The sequence below is a fragment of the Colius striatus genome, chromosome 2, assembly GCF_028858725.1.
Source record: "Colius striatus isolate bColStr4 chromosome 2, bColStr4.1.hap1, whole genome shotgun sequence".
NCBI lineage: Eukaryota > Metazoa > Chordata > Aves > Coliiformes > Coliidae > Colius > Colius striatus.
The window spans coordinates 86,656,564-86,674,822 of NC_084760.1; the positions used below are offsets into that span (position 1 = coordinate 86,656,564).

Sequence of the window (18,259 nt, forward strand, 5' to 3'; positions counted from 1 at the left end):
TGGTGCCGTCCAGTGGAAAAGGCCAGCTGCTTGGTGGCTTGCCTGTGGTACAGGAGGTGTAGCTCGGGCATTTGCTACATGCCATTCAGCTTTTGCTACAGTGGTGGTCTAATAGCACACGCGGCGCTTGGGTACGTTCAGCAGTCATTACGATTTAGGTGGTTCTTTCGGGGTGGTTTGGTGTGGGTGGGCAGCTCTACATGTTTGAGGGTGGGTTTCAGCAGGGTGGGTGGATGGATAGGTTGGGTGTGTTTTAGCATTAAATGCAGTTCCAGAGGTGGCTCTCTTGTGGTTCTTCAGCATAACAGCAGGAAAGTATTGGATTTTAGATGTTTGATGTGCAGAAAGTTTTCCCTCATCTGTGTTTTATACCATTGCAACTGCCTACTTTTTTGCAACTTTATCTTCATTAGCAATGCGTTTATAGCCTATCTACAAACCAAATGATGTCTGGTCGCTAAGTAGCCGACACTGGTTATAAAAAAGTTATAAAAAAGGTTTGATTGAACTTAATGCAGTTTGTGTCATAAACTGCAGAGACAGTAATATCAGTAACAGTATGTTCTAAATTGTCCTAAGTTTAGGCTTCTGACCGAATTGGCTGATTTCTTTAGGCTCCTGACTTCATTAGGCCACTGAGTTCATTAGACCCCTTTGCAATCAGGGTCTCTTCTTTAGGGCAGCTCAGCAGGAACTAAATTTCAGTGCTCTGCTCACCTTCTTTTCTAGAAACAAAACGTTTTCTTCTTCTCCCCATTTTGTTTTTTCATTGGCTGTATAGGAAACTTAGAGAGATGAGCCAACCAAGTTGGCAGTGGAATGAGTTGCACTCACAGTTGTCAAGTAGGATGTCTTCGAAGCATGGTAATAAGACATTGGTCTGAAGTCTTGTTTGAATAGTTTTGCCTGGTGCAAAATACTTTCTACAGCCTTGAAGGAATGTTTGCATCTTGTATAAGTATATATTCGTGCAGTCTTTGCTTTTCTAAGTGTACTACGTCTTTGTGAATAGTTAGAGATACAAGATCAACTCCTGAATCTTCCCCCTGTTAAGAGCAAAATACAAATTGATGCTACATGTGGTCAGGTGGGTTACAGACAGAAACGTGCATCCCTTACTCCTTTCAGTGAAGTACTTGCTAGCATATATGCATCTGTATACAGACAGATCCCTCCTGTGCTACTAACAGCTGTTGATTGGTATTTTCTATGGTGTTGGAGACTGTTTGGAAACATTTTGTTGAACGGAAGCCCAAAATGTTCTTGCAGGTATTTCTTTTCTAAGTGAACTGACAAGTCAGAGAGGAGGAGGTGAGTATTTGAGAGAGCGGGAGAGTGTTTGATGCAACCTTGTGAATTTGAAAAGATGGAAAATTTTGTATCTGGCACGATTTGGAAAAGTACTGTTAAACCAGACAAAATTTATTGTGTTTCCATTAGAAAAATGAAATGAAAAATTGCTGTAGATGTTTTTCCCCTATGATGTTACATTTTTTAGTAAAAGTGTAATAACTTGCACAGGGCCAATAGCTGGCTGGTGGAAACTGTCTGTATGAGGCCATCTTCATAGGTAAGGATTGGGAGAAGTAATGTAGTGTGAGTCTGTGTGACCCGTTTTATTCAACCAGCAAGTCTACTGTTTGTTATGGCAGTTGATTGTTTGTGACTGTAAACAATAAGCTGAGGGGGAGAAGGATGTGGGGTGATGTAGCTCCAACTTGTGCTGTTGTCATCTGAGGAGTGTATGATGCTATCTGTAAGGGACTGCACCTTAACCTGGTCACCAAACTGAATATGGTAGCAAATCTGAGGGATTCGCTGCTTGAACATGCAAGGCCAGTCCTTGGTGAACTTGCTGTGATTTCAGGGAGATGTTTTGGCTATTGCCGGGAGATCTTAATTACGTTGCCTACTTGTATACACGAATTTCTCCCATATATGCATTTTTAAACTTGTCTTCTCCACTTCTCCTGTTCACCTCCTGTATTGTGCTCTAGCTGCAGGTAGTGCAAAAAGGATCGATATGGACAGACCCCAGTGTTACCTCTTAGCACTCCTCTTTGCTTTATCTGAAATTAAATGTGGACTTGCTGAGCAGAAAAGACAGATTTCTGTCTCTAGTGGTCACTTCTTGGTTTTGAGGGTGGAGAGGATGGATTTAACTTTATATTTAGATTGAATGAATATTTATTTTTGCTATTAAAATGATACCTTAGCAAAAGTGTTTACATATTTATGGAAAAAGAGGTATTTTAGGTAGTTCTTTGAGGTAAATGTACTTGTCAAAGAATTTATTGAGTTGTGTGGTCTTTCTGAATGCATTTGACATGATCGTTTTTCACTTGTGCCATTTGTTTCCTGTCTCATTATATAAGTTAGCAAACCACTCTAGGGTTACCTTTACTTTTATTTGCGTTAGAAATTGCACCATGAAAAATGTTCTCATTGAGTTGCCTGCTGCTGAGCCAACAACAGTAAATAAAGCGATTTCTAATTGAAATACAGGAGAACCACAGAACCATTATAATTAATGTACCCTCTGGTTTTTCTGTTTTCTTTTTATACTGCCACATATCTTTTTTTTTTTTTTTTAAAAAAAAATAAAGTGAACGAAGTTTCTCTTCCTGATAGTTATGCTTCACTTGAAATAGTTCTTGCTCAACCAAGTACTTCAGACCTCTGCTTGATAGCTGTGCCTACCTCTGGTACTGTTACTGTTTCTGTATGCTTTCTTGAGTAAGTGAATGGTGCTGGGAAGAAAACCTGAGGCTGCTTTTTGCCTTTTATTTAAGGAATTCACTTGTGGAAGAAAGTGCTTTTAGATAGGAGTAAGGAAAAGGTATTTTGTGGGAAAGCATCCATGTGAGCATCTTGTGATCTGCAGACAGATGTTAGAGAGAAGTAGTTTGCTGCTTTTGACTGGGAGGGTGGGCACATTTTGCCACTCATGTTTTAATGGAATACTCCATCTGTTGTCTAGCCAAATCTCTTTCTGAACATGAAAGTTTTGTGCCAAATGTAACATCAAAATCAAGAGAAAAGAGGTGAGGCATTTTCTCCAATACTCTGCAAATGTTAAAGTCCAGTCTGAGAGGATGGTCAAATTCACATATTTTTGTATGTATGGTTCTTTGCTTATTTTAAACCACTAAATACATATAATTCCAGTTGGTTGTTAATTTGGAAACCCATGGGCAAGCGTTCTTTTTACCTGTAAACGACTGTTTTGTTGGGTTTTTTGGTTAACTACTTCGATATTACCTGCTTTATTCATAGTTCTCATCACAGACTATCTAATGTGTTGAATTCCTGCCTCTTGTGATGAATGTTATTTTTACCCTTTTTGCAAAGGCTGATGCTATGACATTAAATAGATTTAACTTTTTTTCTCCTAATGTTAAGGAGATGCAGTGAGTATGTCATCCATTCTTAAGATTCAGAATTCATAATACTCATGCAGTTCTCTGTAATCATCTCCAGTTATAATTTTAAATTTTCTGATTCTGTTTATTGACAGAGTACTTTTTTGTTCGGATATGACAGTCATGAATCATTTGGCAACTTATTTGATTCACATGGATGATTTATCTTCTCTTTTTTTTAAAAAAAAAGCACCCAGGGGGAGAGGAGGAGGAGAACTATTTTCTTACTACTTTGACAGATTTAGGAGTAGGAGCTATGAAGATCTTTCCTTCCCCCTCCTAATTAGAAATGAAGCAGATGTTAACAGCCCTACAAGACCAGAACTGGCCATAGAAATGAAGTCAAAAGCCTAAATTATGTTAAGAGTTTTCTATCTGATCTAAAGTCTTTCGGCTTAGGACTTTCCAAAAGACATGAACCCACTGGAAATCATGACATTCTCAAGTCCAGAGCAAGCAAGTACCTTCGAATATTCACCTGATAATCAGGAGATAGTTTGTCTGAGGATATGGCTGAAATGAAAACAGGAATTAACCTGCCTCCTTGTAAAAAAAAACCAAGCTTTTTGAGAATCGTCTTCTCGTTAAGAACTTGCAAGAAGCTGAGAAATAGAAGTGAGTTCTAGAACAAGTAGCTGGAAGTCATTTAAAGTATCTGAAAATGTTCAGATAATATGAACCAGAATCCTCTCGCTGACTTGGTGTCCTAAGCATGGGGGCATATAAAATGTGCTAGTTTCTTTATGTGAAAGATCTATACCTTGGACAGCAGACCGGGCAAGTCACATCCACAAACTTAGGCTACCATTTTTGTTCAAAGGTTAAATGGACTGTATAACTCACTAAGGAAGTAAAAATAATGTTTAACCACAGACTGTAGAGTGAAGCTATGTCTTGTTTCCAGTGGAGAAGCTGTGCAGACTGTACTTGCTATTCTCTGTGCTTTGAAAAGAGTGAAGACCTGTGAACATTCCCAAATCTCATCTTCCTCAACAAACTCCTCGGAAGCCTCAAATTAGAGAGGTCTAATGTCTGTGTTTGAAAGAAGACCACTATCTTATCTGACAGTGGGCTGGCTCAACAGGACATATTTGGTGAATAGTGCCCCAGACTTACAGGCTTCAGAAAGCATCAAGATTTTGATAATTCAGTCATAGGTCTCCCTGTAATGGAAGACAACTTTATACTATCCCTCTTTCTAGCAAGGGCAGGAGATCTTAATAGAACGAGGTGTTATGAATGGTCCATTCAGTCCATTTCAGCCTCTCAGAACTAAGTGCCTGGAGTTAGTGAAATCACAACTGAAACTTCAGTGTGCAAAGGAATTTCAGTCCGTTAGTGAATCTAGACCTGGGTAAAACTCATATGCAGAAGATAGCTAGGGATTACTGGAAAATATATTGGCAGAACAGAATGGGACCATGTAGACTTAAGAGTCCTGCATTACCAGAGACATTAGTGCAGGAGAAGGTGAGATAAAAAATGCCTTAAATTTTTCTGTAAGATGGGCTTCTTACAGTGTCCTGGAGGAAACTAAATAAAAATCAACTCTATGGCAGGGATCTCAATATTTTAAAAAGAAAATTAAAAAATGTAGGCCCGCTGCAACTCTCTACTTTTTGTGTTGTAGTATTATCTGGTACAGACTTGTTTATGTAGCTTGAATTTGCAGTCCGGGAATACTAAGGACATGTGAGAAAACAGTACTCTTTCTGGTTTTGTTTTGTTTTGTTTTTTTTCTTTCATGCAGTTACTTCTTATCTAGAAGACTTGTCTCTGATTCTTCCAGAAGGACAATTTGATTTTAAAAAAATGTTGGGATGTTGGACCATTGCGTATTAAAAAAGAAAAAATACATTGTTTTGTACAAGTGAAAATTACATTACTGTTGTCCTGACCTGATTCTTAGCATCTGAAGGAAAACAAATGTTGGTTTATTAGGTATTTAGAGGCAACTTTGAATCATGTATTCAGTACCTTCATTATATGTTATTTGTCCTTCTTACCGTCTTTTAACTGAAGCATGGTAAGAAGAATTCTCCATTGCAAGATAAAGGAACAAATGTACAGTTGTACATACATTGGAGAAAATCCTTTAATAATAATCCTTGGGATCTTTTTAATACTTACAGATATTTAAATGGTGAGTGTCAGGAGGCTGTGGCATCCCTTTTTTTCTATGGTATCTAGCAACAGAACAAAGGGTAATGGGATGAAGCTGGAACACAAAAAGTTCCATTTAAACATTAAAAAACCTATGTTACTGTGAGGGTGACAGCAGTGGCACAGGCTGCCCAGGGAAGGTGTGGAGTCTCCTTTGTAGGAGGTCTTGAAGACCTACCTGGACACGTTCCTATGTGACCTAATCGAGGTGGGCCTGTTTCTGCAGAGGGGTTGGACTAGATGATATCTAAAAGTCCCTTCCAACCCTACCATTCTATGATTCTATGAATATTGTAGCCCATGAGGTCTCTGCTTGAGATATTTTTTGGACGAGACTGCTATTTGAATGCCAACCTTAAGCTCATGCAGGTTGATGCTTTTCTCCTTTGGAAGTAGTCTTGGGGGGACAACTGTTTTGGAATGCCTCAGGGCTGTGCTGGTTTCAGTCACTGTATACCTGCTGTCAGCCTTGTTGGCAGAGGTGAGTCCTGACACCTAGATTGCACAGTGTACTACACACGGCCTGGGTGTTTTTTACAGACAATTCTTTTATTTTTCTTTTTAGTAATATGAGAACCAATTGTTGAGAAAAGTAATGTGTTTATATTCAGTAACAATTACTCAATTAATTCTTCAAATAATTTCTGAGAGATTCTTGTGCTACTGTGACTTACATGAATGCTAAAAGACCCCAAGCCAAACCAAAGCTACCACCCCCACCTGTCAGTCCTGCTCCTCTAAAGAGAAAGCTTTGCAGCCTGCATCTAAGTTAAGGACCACGAGGTTTGATCAAGAACAATAATGGTGTTTCCTTAGCATTAACACTAGTGTTGCACCATTGGAGCTGAGTGCAAGGAAATAAGGGTGAGATTTTGCTTCTTGTCAAGCACTTCAAGCCCTGCAGTGGTAATGCTGATCTTCTCTCCAGAACTGTGCTACCATGCTTTCTGAGTGAGAGTACTTTTCATCATGTGTGGAGGTCTTGGAGTCTTTTGCCCCTTCTCTACCTTCCCTTATGTCTGGCTATATTGAAACTTTGGGGAGATCTTTAGCTGCTGACTGTGGGTCAGAGAGGCTGAAGCACTGCCTGCTCAGATTTGGCTGGTATTGCATGAGCTACTTTTGTTTCTGACTTGTTCAGCATGTTTGCAATGTCTCTCCTCTTTCATTTCTGGTACAATTGTTTTTAGCTCCTGTTTGTTTTTTACAATCAGCTCAAAGTCCTTCCTCACTCCCCTTCTATAGCCCCAAGTTATGTTTACTGGTATTTGTGGTGATGAGAGTTGTTACAAATGGCATTATCAGTTGCATATTTCAGTCGTGAAGACATCCACAGTCAGAACTAAAAATACCTGAGGTTTGTGGCATTACTTTTCGATCCTCTGGTCGTGTTGCTTGTAGCCACCATACCTTGGGCAGTTCCCAAGGATGCATCGATGGCAAAGTTACCATCCATCCTTCTCAGAGGTAAAAATTACTTTTCCAGTCAGATCTCTTGAGTAAATGCTCCAGAGAGTCTTGAATCTGCTGTAAGTGAAAAGTGAACAGAAGGGAAACCACGAGTGTGTCAGCATCATCATCTTTCCAGAATTCTGATAATTCAGATAACACTGTTCTGAGAATTACTTGCTTACTAATAATTGAAAAAAACATTACCTTTTCTTTGTCTCTGTAATTAACATTTCAGCTTGAGTCTAGGACTTGATGATAAATGAGCCTTGTATGCCATAGATTCAGTAAATGATGAAAAACTGAAGTCTGTGTTTGCTTACTCTCTTCTTCCATAAAACAAACAAAACTGAGCAGATCTCTTAAGTTGAAATGGTGTCAGCAATGATGTGGTCTAAAGGAGGAGGTTGTTTTTATTTTTATTTCTCCATTTCCTCATCGGGTGGCTCAAAGTATATGTAAACAATGCAATAAATAAATACTCAAGTCCAATCTTAGCTAAGATAACATGGAAAATCCTTTTATGTGTTTCTAAATGAGAGAATAAAAATGTATTTCCTACAAAGTAGTAGGAGAGTTATAGAGTTAGTCTTTAAAAGCATGATCTGGAGCAAGCTAGATGTCCAAATAGTACATTCTGAAACTTAGTATCCACATAAAACAATTGATGAAAAATGTTGATGTAAAAATATTGTGTATCCGTCTGAGATAACAGCCTTAGAAAGCGAAAGAGAGAGGCAAGCTCTATAATGTGGTACTGAGGTTCTGTCTGCTGTGCTGGCTTGTGGTGTTCGAGACTCAGAACTTGATATGTGGGCATCTGAACAACACAACGTCTGAACGCAAGACTTATTTGAGCTAGGCATGTTATCTAGTTTGTTTAAAGATATGAGCTTGTTCTGAAGATGTTGGAAGTCTTTTGCAGACTGTTCAGAGAGATAATTCATAGAGGCTTCTCGAGATGACAGGAGATGGGAAATCACAGATTTTTAGCAGAAGTCTGTTCTTTCAAGAAGAGAAACTTGTGAGCAGAGTGTGGAAGGTTATTCCAGAGGGGAACCCTAATGACATGAGTAAACAGGACTTTAGAATATGTCCACTGGTACCTCCTAGCAACCAGAACTTTTATGAGATTCAGTTGGCACAGACCCACTTGCTTGTAGTATGAATATGTATAATTCGTGCTACAATCAGGTCACCATGACCTCGGGCAAAATTGGGACTTAAAATGAGAGATGATCCTTGGACTCCCTGTTGTAGAGGCCTCAGTTCCTTAACCTTTGTGCAAAGCTCTATGCTAGGACTTCAGTTGTATCATAGGGAAATGTGGGCAGAACCTTTCGGTTCTTGAATTGTCTGAGACAATATTTCAAGATCTATCTGTGATGAGGCTGAAAATGGTATGAAATGGTCAGGCATACATTGCTTTCAGTTGGAAGCATGATGCTTGGTAACATTCTAGTAATTCTGAAGAATGACTTGGTCAACTGGTGTGTGGAGCCATAGATGACAAGCAAGTTTATCACTGTCATCAAAGTGTTTCCTACTTAAAATTCATTCCCAGGACAGGATCCTGTGGCATTGGACTGTACCTGCCGTAGAGAAACTTCCTTCCTGGTGTTTGTTAGGTGCTATTTGGAAACTCCGTCCTATTGTTCTGCTAAGAAACAAGCTGGTAATTTTGTCAGAAATAAAGCTTTAGCCATTAATATATTTAAAAGGTCCTTTCCTTCAGGTGCTCTTTTATTCTTTTTTTCCTCCCTCAGTTGTCCACAAAATTAAGTAAAAAAAACCCACAACAATAAAACAACCAAACCAAAACAAAACCGAAAGAAAACTCAAAAAAACCTCACTGGACAAGTAATCTTCCTAGCCTACTTGAGAAGGGAAATGTAACTGTAATTTGTGTTTCATTGTGCATATTTCTCTCAGCTGAGTGTTAGGCAGGACAAACTTGCTTCTTGCAGATTATATGTTTACTTTGTCACTTCTACATCAATAAAATACTTTTGTAGGGTGTCCTGTATACTTTGTCACAAGTGGCCAAAACTGGAGAAGAGGCTGCTGGGAATAGCATAAAATAGCATAAAATACTGTTTAGTTTGGGTAGTACCTTGAAGGTGAAGTTGGAAGGGCTGGGAATATTCACACTCTGAAATTTAGGTGATCTTCTAAGAAAAGTCATGGAAGCCAGTTCTCAAAGCTTCTGAGGCTGTGTGCCTGTACCTATAGGATAATTGGATAAAATGTTTATAGCTTAGCTAGGAAACCTTTTGGAGACATTGTTAGGTTTTTTTTTTCAAGTATTAAATGCAAAATCTGAATTGATTACATAAATGTGTCTGTAAGTTGTGCTTAGCCATTCTCCCTTGCTTGTAAGCTGAAGGACTGAAGGCACCATAGTATTAAAAACCATCATCCGTTCTCCTTTTACGTGCAAGTTCTGTTTACATGGAATACTAGGAAAGGAAACCAAGGATTAGCAAGTGTTACCTACTATACAGAAAAGTCTGTACAAGGGAAAAGATTCCTGTAGGGACAGCTAAGAGCTTTTAATACAATGAAGAAGAATATGTTCAGCAGAGCTAATGCTTGCAGGGAATAAAGTCTTCACCAGAAAGTTGAGAAAGCTGCTGAGCGTCAATGTTCCTCTGAAAATGGTAAAGTAATTGTAAAAGCTGAATGGTGTGGCATTTAATTATGTAAGGAACCAAAGGGGCTAAGAAAATAATCACCTGTTATATCAGAAAGCAATTTAAAATATAAGGTAAGGAAAATGGAATATTTCTGTCACAATAAGATGAATTCCACCACTGGTTGCATTGATTTCTTGTCTCAAGTTTTGTTCCAAACAGATCTGTAGCTATGGAGGGAAGCATGAAAAAAACGCATGCTCCTGTTCTCTTGACCTCCCCAGCCAGCCTGTTCCCCTTCTCAGCAAGAGCAGTGAGAAAGATTTAGATAAATATACAAACAGGACTTAAGAATTTAATTAGCTCTGTTAGTAGTTCAATCTCCAGTTGTCTGATTTAATTGTCCCTTTCAAAGGGATCATTTGAAACAGAGCTCCATATGCTCTGTGAATGTCAGTAAACTAAGCTTGTTAGTGTACAGTGCGAAGGCCAAAGCTGAATTCTTGTGGGTATTCACAGCCTTTAATAAACAGCGCGGCAGTGCCGAGGAGGAATCGTTCCTTACGCCCACTCGCCCTTAAGATGTTTCCCTTCAATTCAGAAATGAATATTCAGTTGAAAAGTTATTATGTATCTTGTGTCTTTCAGAATATTCTTGGCGCTGCATAGGAGTCTGTCTGCAGAGAGGTGGGATGGTTTGTGGTTTTTTTTTCCTTCCCCCTCCTACCTTCTGCACGAAAGATCTGGAGCCAAGCAGTAGCTGTTAGACTTTTAGGTTTGTCTGTTGGGGTTGGGTTCCTTTTGGCCCGGCAGCACTGTTTCTGGAGCTGTGGACCTCCTCCCCATCTTTGCTGGGCAGGGATGGCATGTTAGCAAGGCACGGGAGGTCTAAAGCATTAGGTTGTCAGCCTCTTGACAAAAGATCTTGTCATGGAGTGTTCTCAGCTCTGCCAAACTGGAGCAATTAGGGCTAAAGCTTGTTATGGGAAGTGCCTGCTTGAAGATTTTTTTTTTTTGAGTGATCAGGTAATTTAGTTTAGGAGAGTGGCTGTTTTCCTGTAATTTTGCAGAAGGGAATTAATAGTTTGAGGGTTTTTCAAGGAAGGAGGGCTGTTTATTGACATAATTTTTGGCGATGATTTTGCTTCAACAATTTCAGTCACCTCATAGTTCAAAGTAAGGAACTGAAATTTTGCAAGAATTCTAGGCTTAGGATATTAGGAATAACAAAAAGGAGGACTGGCTGAAATGTGTTGCAGGAGAACTCCTTGTACTGAATGATTGAATGATAAAATGCCAGAGGAAATTGCTTGTAGATAAACGAAAGCAATGTGTGTGGGAGGAAGTGTGTGTGGGGGATTCACAATGCAGTATATGCCCTGGTTGCTGCATCAGGTGCTACTCTGGAAAGAGACTCTGTGATTGTCCTGTAAAAATGGCAGCGTAAGGATTGGTAAAACAAGTGTAGTACTCATCAATGAAGGAACAGAAAAAACAGAAAGCATGAAATGTGCCACTGCATAAATACATGATGCTCCCCTGTTTTCAGTACTGTGTGCAGCTTTGGTCTTCCCTGTCTTCAGTCTCACATCCCTAGTCCACAAAATCTTGTAAAGAAGAGAAAAAAAACACCAAGGTATGGGATGAAAAGAGCCACCAGGAGTCTTAAGTCTGGAAAATACTTGATGTGAAAGAGAGCTTCAAAAGTTATGGATGTCATGAAGAAGGGGATTGAGAGTGAGTGTTGATTCTCCTTCCAAGGATGTGAGAGCTGTGAAAGGGGAAGATGAAGGTTACTTGGGCAGCTGTGGGGCTGTGGAGCTTGTACTGCCAGAGGGGATACTATCAGAATTCAATAAGGAGAGGACAAGAAATGGTTGTGTATTAGACGGTATAGGTCATGGGCCTGAGGGAAGAGAGCTGAGTAGAATCAGTGAGGAGACTGGTCTGGTACCAGAGGAGTGACATTTACCTGGTGTGACAGAGGAGAAGAAAATACATCTTAAGGAGTCAGTTTTGGAGAAGGGACTAGCTCAGGGACAGAAGAGAAAGAAAGATGCAGACAAGTGCAGGAACTGTAGGAATGGGGAGGCAAACCTCTGCTTACCCAAACACACTTGCCTATAAGATAGGGATCATAGAATCATTTCAATTGGAAAAGACTGTTGAGTCCAAACACTAACCTAACGCTGCCAAGCTCACAAACTGAGATCATCAGGAGACAGGGTCATCATAGTGAATCTGAGGTTCTGTTGTTAACAAATATCTCTCTAGCTTGGATGAGTGTCCTGCTAGCATGCCTTCCCCTGGTGGGTGGCAGCTTGTTATTGCCGTATTTTTACTTTATTCAACTTGATTGATCTGTGTAGAGGCTGTATTAGACTGACAGAAGAACCATTCTACCTTTTAGACAGTGCCATGTAACGGAACATCCTTTTTAAATGACACTGTACAGATAAGACATTAAGCCAGCTTATTTCAGATTAAACACCAAAAAGAATTTATGCTTTTATAGCTTAATTTTAGCCTTGTTTTACTTAAATGCACTTCATGAGAAAACTAAACTGCATTTGGGTTTTTTCCTGCCTCCAGCAAAACACCTATCCAGTTTAGTGCATATTATGGATTTACTGTGAGGACAATCAACTGCTTTAGAGGAGAGGCAGTGTTGTATCCCCGATTCATTTGCTGTGGTTGTTTAAAGTTATGTAATAAAAGTTAGGAATTGGAAATAAGGATATTTTCTCCTGGATGAGACAAACTGAGCCCTTGCTCATGGGAGCTGGATTACGTTCTGGGCAGTGCCACAGAGCAAATGCTTGATGCAGTTGCTTAAGGCAGGCATCTCCTGGATAGTCAACAGTTACACCTGTGCTGGTCTCTTCTAGTGTGAGCACCTGTTTGCTTTGTGTGACTGGCAGGCATCTGACCAGCATCTCAAGTCAAAATCACTTTAAACATAATGTAGCATTGTACACCACCTGAGAATCTTATCTGAGGCATTGCATCCTACATGTGAAAAATGAATAGATTCTGGAGTTTGTAATCTATCCGTGCCGTAGCATCTCATCTGTAAGATGTACCATTTATCCAAGAGATATTTTCTGGAAATAAATGTCATGCAATATTCCTGGCGCATTTCAAAGATGTAGAATGGCATGCAGAATTCTGCCTATAGAAGAGATTTTGAATTCCTACAGTTTTTCGAGGAAGGTGCAACCAGAAAGTTGAATGCAGACCAGGGAAAAGCAACAAAATCATGAAGGTGATGGCCAAGAGGACTTTCAGCATGCAGGGAGAGACTGTGCTCTGATGTAGTTAAGTGAACCAAAGTCATAGTACATGATTGTTGATGATAGTTCTGGTATCGTCAAGTTTTTCGTTGCTGATTTTGCCAGTTCATATTACAGTCTTTGTTGGTATTACTTGTTTAATACATGTAGTTTGTTGGTTTTCTTACGTTTCTTGTCTTAAGGTGACTTACTTTTACCTTTTCAACTCAAAAAATATTCAAATACTGTTTAATCATGACCAACCAATTTAGATGACAGGATGCTCTTGGTCACCTTTGTTGTATTAACAATGACAAATACAACGGAGAAAACTCTTGTGTCGTTACAGTAGATGAGGTTTGTTCATTTCACAGGAAGGTTATCAGCTGGTGTTTGTGTACAGTTAGGTAGAAGGCAATCACTATACAGGATAAGTCCCAAATGGCCTTTTTGTATTCTCTCAGAATCACATTTTGGAGAATCTGGTAATAATATATGGGAAGTCTGAGTTCCCAGTTTCAACACTGCAGTTAAGATTTTGGTCTCAAATGACACAAAAGTTCATCCCATTAAATATAGCTGTTATAGAAGGGGATAGCTCCAAGATTTCAGTTTATTTTGGTGTATCCTCATCTTTGATCTATTTTGTACTTTTACTATCTAAAATCTGCCATGCAGCTGTAGTGTTGTCTTGGAAGCCTGTTGCCTGTGCCACACTTGACCAGACTGTGGAACACATGTGGCCTTCTTTTTTGTCACTGCTTCTCATGACGGTTGAGTAGGGCATCTTTGTTGGCCCTGTTCTCATCCTAACATGCTGTTAGGCCTCAGAGCAGTAGCAGAAGTTGGGGAAGGGGATCATCATCTTGGAGCACAAAGTAGTCACAACAGAGGCAGAAAGACCTCTGGGAAATAGCTCTTCATGGCTGCAGATAGTATAATTAATACTGGTGTTCATGCCATTGGTCCTAGAGCAGTGTCGTTGAGCAGCACTGTGTCTTTTTGCTTCTCCTTAAGTATGCTCCGTGAAGGCTTCTGCAGAACAAATTCAGCCTTCATCTAGAAATCTGCCTCTCATAATTTGCAATAATTTGGAGGTAAGTGGAAACTTTGAGTTTCTGAACTGGAACGTGGCTGGGGAAAATGCCCATTCTTTGGTGCACTGCCTAGAATTTTACTGCCATCCTCCATTTTATCCCTGGAAAAATACCTAGCTTAACTTTCAGTGCGAAGCTTTGATGATCAATACATTACAAGCATAGTAAAGTTCAAGAAATTGCCTCTATTACCATCTTGAGATGAGAAATTGATTTAGCTGCATTCTTTCCTTGCTAATTCATCTGTGCTTTACGTTCCCATAAAAGGTATTATGTGCTTCTTATTTTCCAGCAGTGTCATCAATCCTAATGAAGAGAGAAGAAGAAAAATTTATATTGTGTGTATGGGATAGCTGATCTCTGACTTAGCTCTTAATTTCTAAGTGTTGCTGTAGGCTTCACTTCTCAACTTCTTACCATACGTTGCTTATGTGCAAGATCTAGGGGCTGGGATGAGAGCAAAACAGAACAATATGGCAAAAATGTATAAAGCTAGATGGTTTTTTATTCTGAACCTCAAAAAACCGAGATGCTGATTAAAATTTAATGAAAGGAATTAAAACCTCATTTGTGAATCTTACCTACTTTTTCAGTGTTGGGTCCTTCAATTACATTAGGACTGTTTTCAGTATTTATCAGCAATGAGTTCACTACCTCTGGCTCTAAAGTGACCAAAGTTGTTTGGCTGGCTTTTTGTTTTACTGTAGTATCTATGTGTAAGAGCTAATTTACATAAAACTGCATGTGAATGGTAGTTCAACTCTGGTGGTGGTATAGTGGGAAAAGCAGACAAAACAAATAAGACAAACTGAAAAGGGTTTTCCTGGGCATTTCTCTTGTTGCTTTTCCAGATGTTCATTGGCCCAGCTTCTAAGGAAGCAGCCAGGGATGATTTTTCTGCAGAGTACTTTAACATTTTTAGGTTTAATACTATTGTTGGCTTTTCCAGAGCAGGTGGATAAATGAAAAAGAAAGCAAAACTATATACTGTGACTTCGGTGACTGCTCATGATGAAACAGTTATTTCTTTAACAAAATTTAAACACCTTGTTCTAAACAGCTGTATTAAACTGGGGAAAAGAAGTTTTCTCTTTTGACTGTTAACCTTGGGTTTTACCTATGTCTCTGAGTATTTCCTATTAGAAACACGAAGTGATTGTATACACCTCTCAGTCATCTAGAAGCTTCAGTATGCTTATTACTGACCTAAAGGTGTTAAATACCAATATAAAACCCAGACTGCATAGAGCATTAAGTGCATGTGGACATATGAATGCCTGTCTTATTTCAGTGACAAATTTCATGGGATTTGCTAAGAGCCATCAGGAGGTAGGATGCAAGCAGGTAGCAAAAGGTTTGCTTTGGGAGGATGTTTGTGGCATTTCAGCTTGCATTTGTATCAAGACATGGATGCACACAGGTTTAAGTGACTGGGACTGCAAGAATGTAAGCAAAAATACACTTGGAATAAAGAAAATCCAGATGTCCATGTGTGGTGCTACTAGTGTTTACCATCAACTGCAGTGTTCTTTTGAAGAAAGGCATTTGGGGCATGTCAGGAGCTCTGCTGCTTCCTATGATGGCGGGATATCATGGAGTGGGGTTAGTGTCTGGATTGTGCTGTGGACTTATCTGTTTTCTGTGGGCTTGGGGGAAGGTGAAGGGGCAAGCCCAAGCTGGCTTTGACTGGGGCAAAGGAGCTGCTTAGGTTCATCTCCCTCTTGCTGGAGGGGGAGACCACTTGTTCAATGCAAGAAACTGCTAGACTTCGGAGATGGCTTCTTGCTGCATGTAGTAGTGTCACAGAGCTTGGGACCTATTCTCATAGATTTTTAAAGAATAATTTAAACAAGTCTCATGTGAAGGGGACAGGATGAAAGTGCAGATTGAGGTCACTGGGGTTATCTTTGCCCTTCTCCAACAAGTATTTGTTTATTCAGTTTCTTCTTGTGCCTGGAATGATTTTGCAAAACTCGTCAGGGCTCAATGTGAATGAAGAGTTTCCCATTGACATCATTGAGCTGTGAATTGCAGCTTAAGCTTCCAAGCTTGTTTCACAGAATCATAGAATGCGAGGTTGAAAGGAACCTCAAGGATCATCTAGTCCAACTTTTCTTTGCAAAAGCACTCTCTGGATAAGATGGTCCAGCACTGTGTCCAGTAAAATCTTAAAAGTGTCAAGCATTGAGGAATCAGTCACATTCTTGGGGAGAAAGCCTGCCCATATTTTTGTTCTTTGTTTTTTGATTTTTTTGGTGTTTTGTATAGCCGAGACCAAAACTGAACACAGTATTCCAGGTGTTGTCTGAAATGTGCTAAGTACAGTAAGACAATCATAGAATGGTAGGGGTTGGAAGGGACCTCTAGAGATAATCTGGTCCAACCCCCTGCTAAAGCAGGTCCACCTAGATAAGATGTACAGAAACGTATCCAGATGGATTTTGCAAATCTCCAGAAAAGGAGACTCCACACCCTCCCTGGGCAGCCTGTGCCAGGGCTCTCTCACCCTCACAATAAAAGTTTTTCCTTATGTTTAAATGGAACTTTTTGTGTTCCAGCTTTTTTCCATTACCCTTTGTCTTGTCACCAGAAACAACATAAAAAAGGGATGCCTCAACCTCCTGACACCCACCATTTAGGTATTTGTAAATATTAATGAGATGTCCCCACACAGTGTCCTCTTATCCAGACTAAACAGCCCTAGGTACACTCTGTCCCCTCATCCAGATCATTGATAAAGATGTTGAACAAGACCGGCCCCAGGGAACCCCAATGGCCACAGGCCTCCAACTCAATTCTGTGCCATTGATCACCACCCTCTGAGCTCTGTCATTCAGCCAGCTCTTGATCCACCTCACCATTCACTCATCCAATCCACATTGTCTGAGCTTTCTGATGAGGATGTTATGGGAGACAGTGTCAAAAGCCTTGCAGAAGTCAAGGTAGATGACATTCACTGTTCTCCCCTCATTTAGCCAAACCAATTATGCCCTCATAGAGGGCTAACAGGTTGGTCAAGATGTATTTCCTCTTTGTGAATCTATGTTGACACCTCCTGATAACTCCCTGGAAATCACTTAATTTCTGCTGGTGATACCCTTATTGATGCAACCCTGCACCCTGTTGGTTTTCTTTGCTGCAGCAGCACTCTGTAGCTCAAATTGAGCTTGTTACCCATCAGGATCCCCAGGTCCCCTTTCCACAGAGATGCATCCTGGTAGCGTAGATCCTGGCCTGTGCTGCGGCACTGCCTGGATTATGTTTTCCCAGGTGCGACACCTTATATTTATCTTTGTCAAACCTCATAAGGTTCTTATTAGCCCACTTTGGCCGTGTCTTCAGTTCTTCCTGCAGTCTGGCTGTCCGCTGCAATGTCTATTTCCCTGCTCAGTTTGGCACTATTGACAAACTTCATCAGAGTACATTTGATCCCATCATCCAGATCACTTAACAAAGACATTAAACAGTGTAGAACCATTAAACGAAGACATTAAACAGTGTATCCATCCCTGGGAGACCCACTTGTGACAGGCTGCCAGTTTGAAAAGGAGCTACTTACCACTACCCTTGGTGCAGCCTGTCATCCAGTTCCTCATCCACTACACAGACCAGTTGTCTAGACCATAACAGAAGAGTTTCTCCAGGAGGAGGCTGTGGGAAACTGTATTGAAAGCACTGAAAAGATCCAGGTGGACAGTGTCTGCTGCTTGCCCCACATAAGCCAAGCAGGTGGTTTTGTCATAGAAGGCAATCAGATTTTTCAAGTACTACTTCACCTTTGTGAAACTGTGCTGGATTTCCAAGTTGCATGCTTCATTTGAATTCTAATAGCCACCAGGAGGATTCAGTCCATACCTTTCCCAGAGACTGAAGTAAGACTGATGGGCCTAAATTTCCTGGATCCTGCTTTAAACCCTTCTTGTGAATGGAGGTGATATTAGCTGCCTTCTGGGATGTCCCTCAGTCTGCACAACTCCTCAAAGATTATGGAAAGTGGCCTTTCAACAATGTCAGCCAGCTCTGACTGGGTGTTCAAAGCCTTCCTAAAAGCTATCAAGACAGCAGCATCTACAAAAACAAATGTGTTGTTTTCATTTAAATAATTTAAGATGCTTTGTCTAGATATCTCTTCTGCACTGGGTGACAACCTGATTGTATCTCCTGCACCTTTGACTTTAATTAATCCCTCCCTTCCTGATTGCTGTACCTTTTCTTGTTTGTGA

At 40.1% G+C, this 18,259-nt stretch overlaps 1 protein-coding gene across 6 annotated transcripts in view; it reads left to right on the forward strand.

Moving 5' to 3' along the window:
- TRERF1 (transcriptional regulating factor 1) overlaps positions 1 to 18,259 on the forward strand; it is a 107,116-nt gene that overhangs the window by 56,696 nt on the left and 32,161 nt on the right. The window lies entirely within an intron of this gene.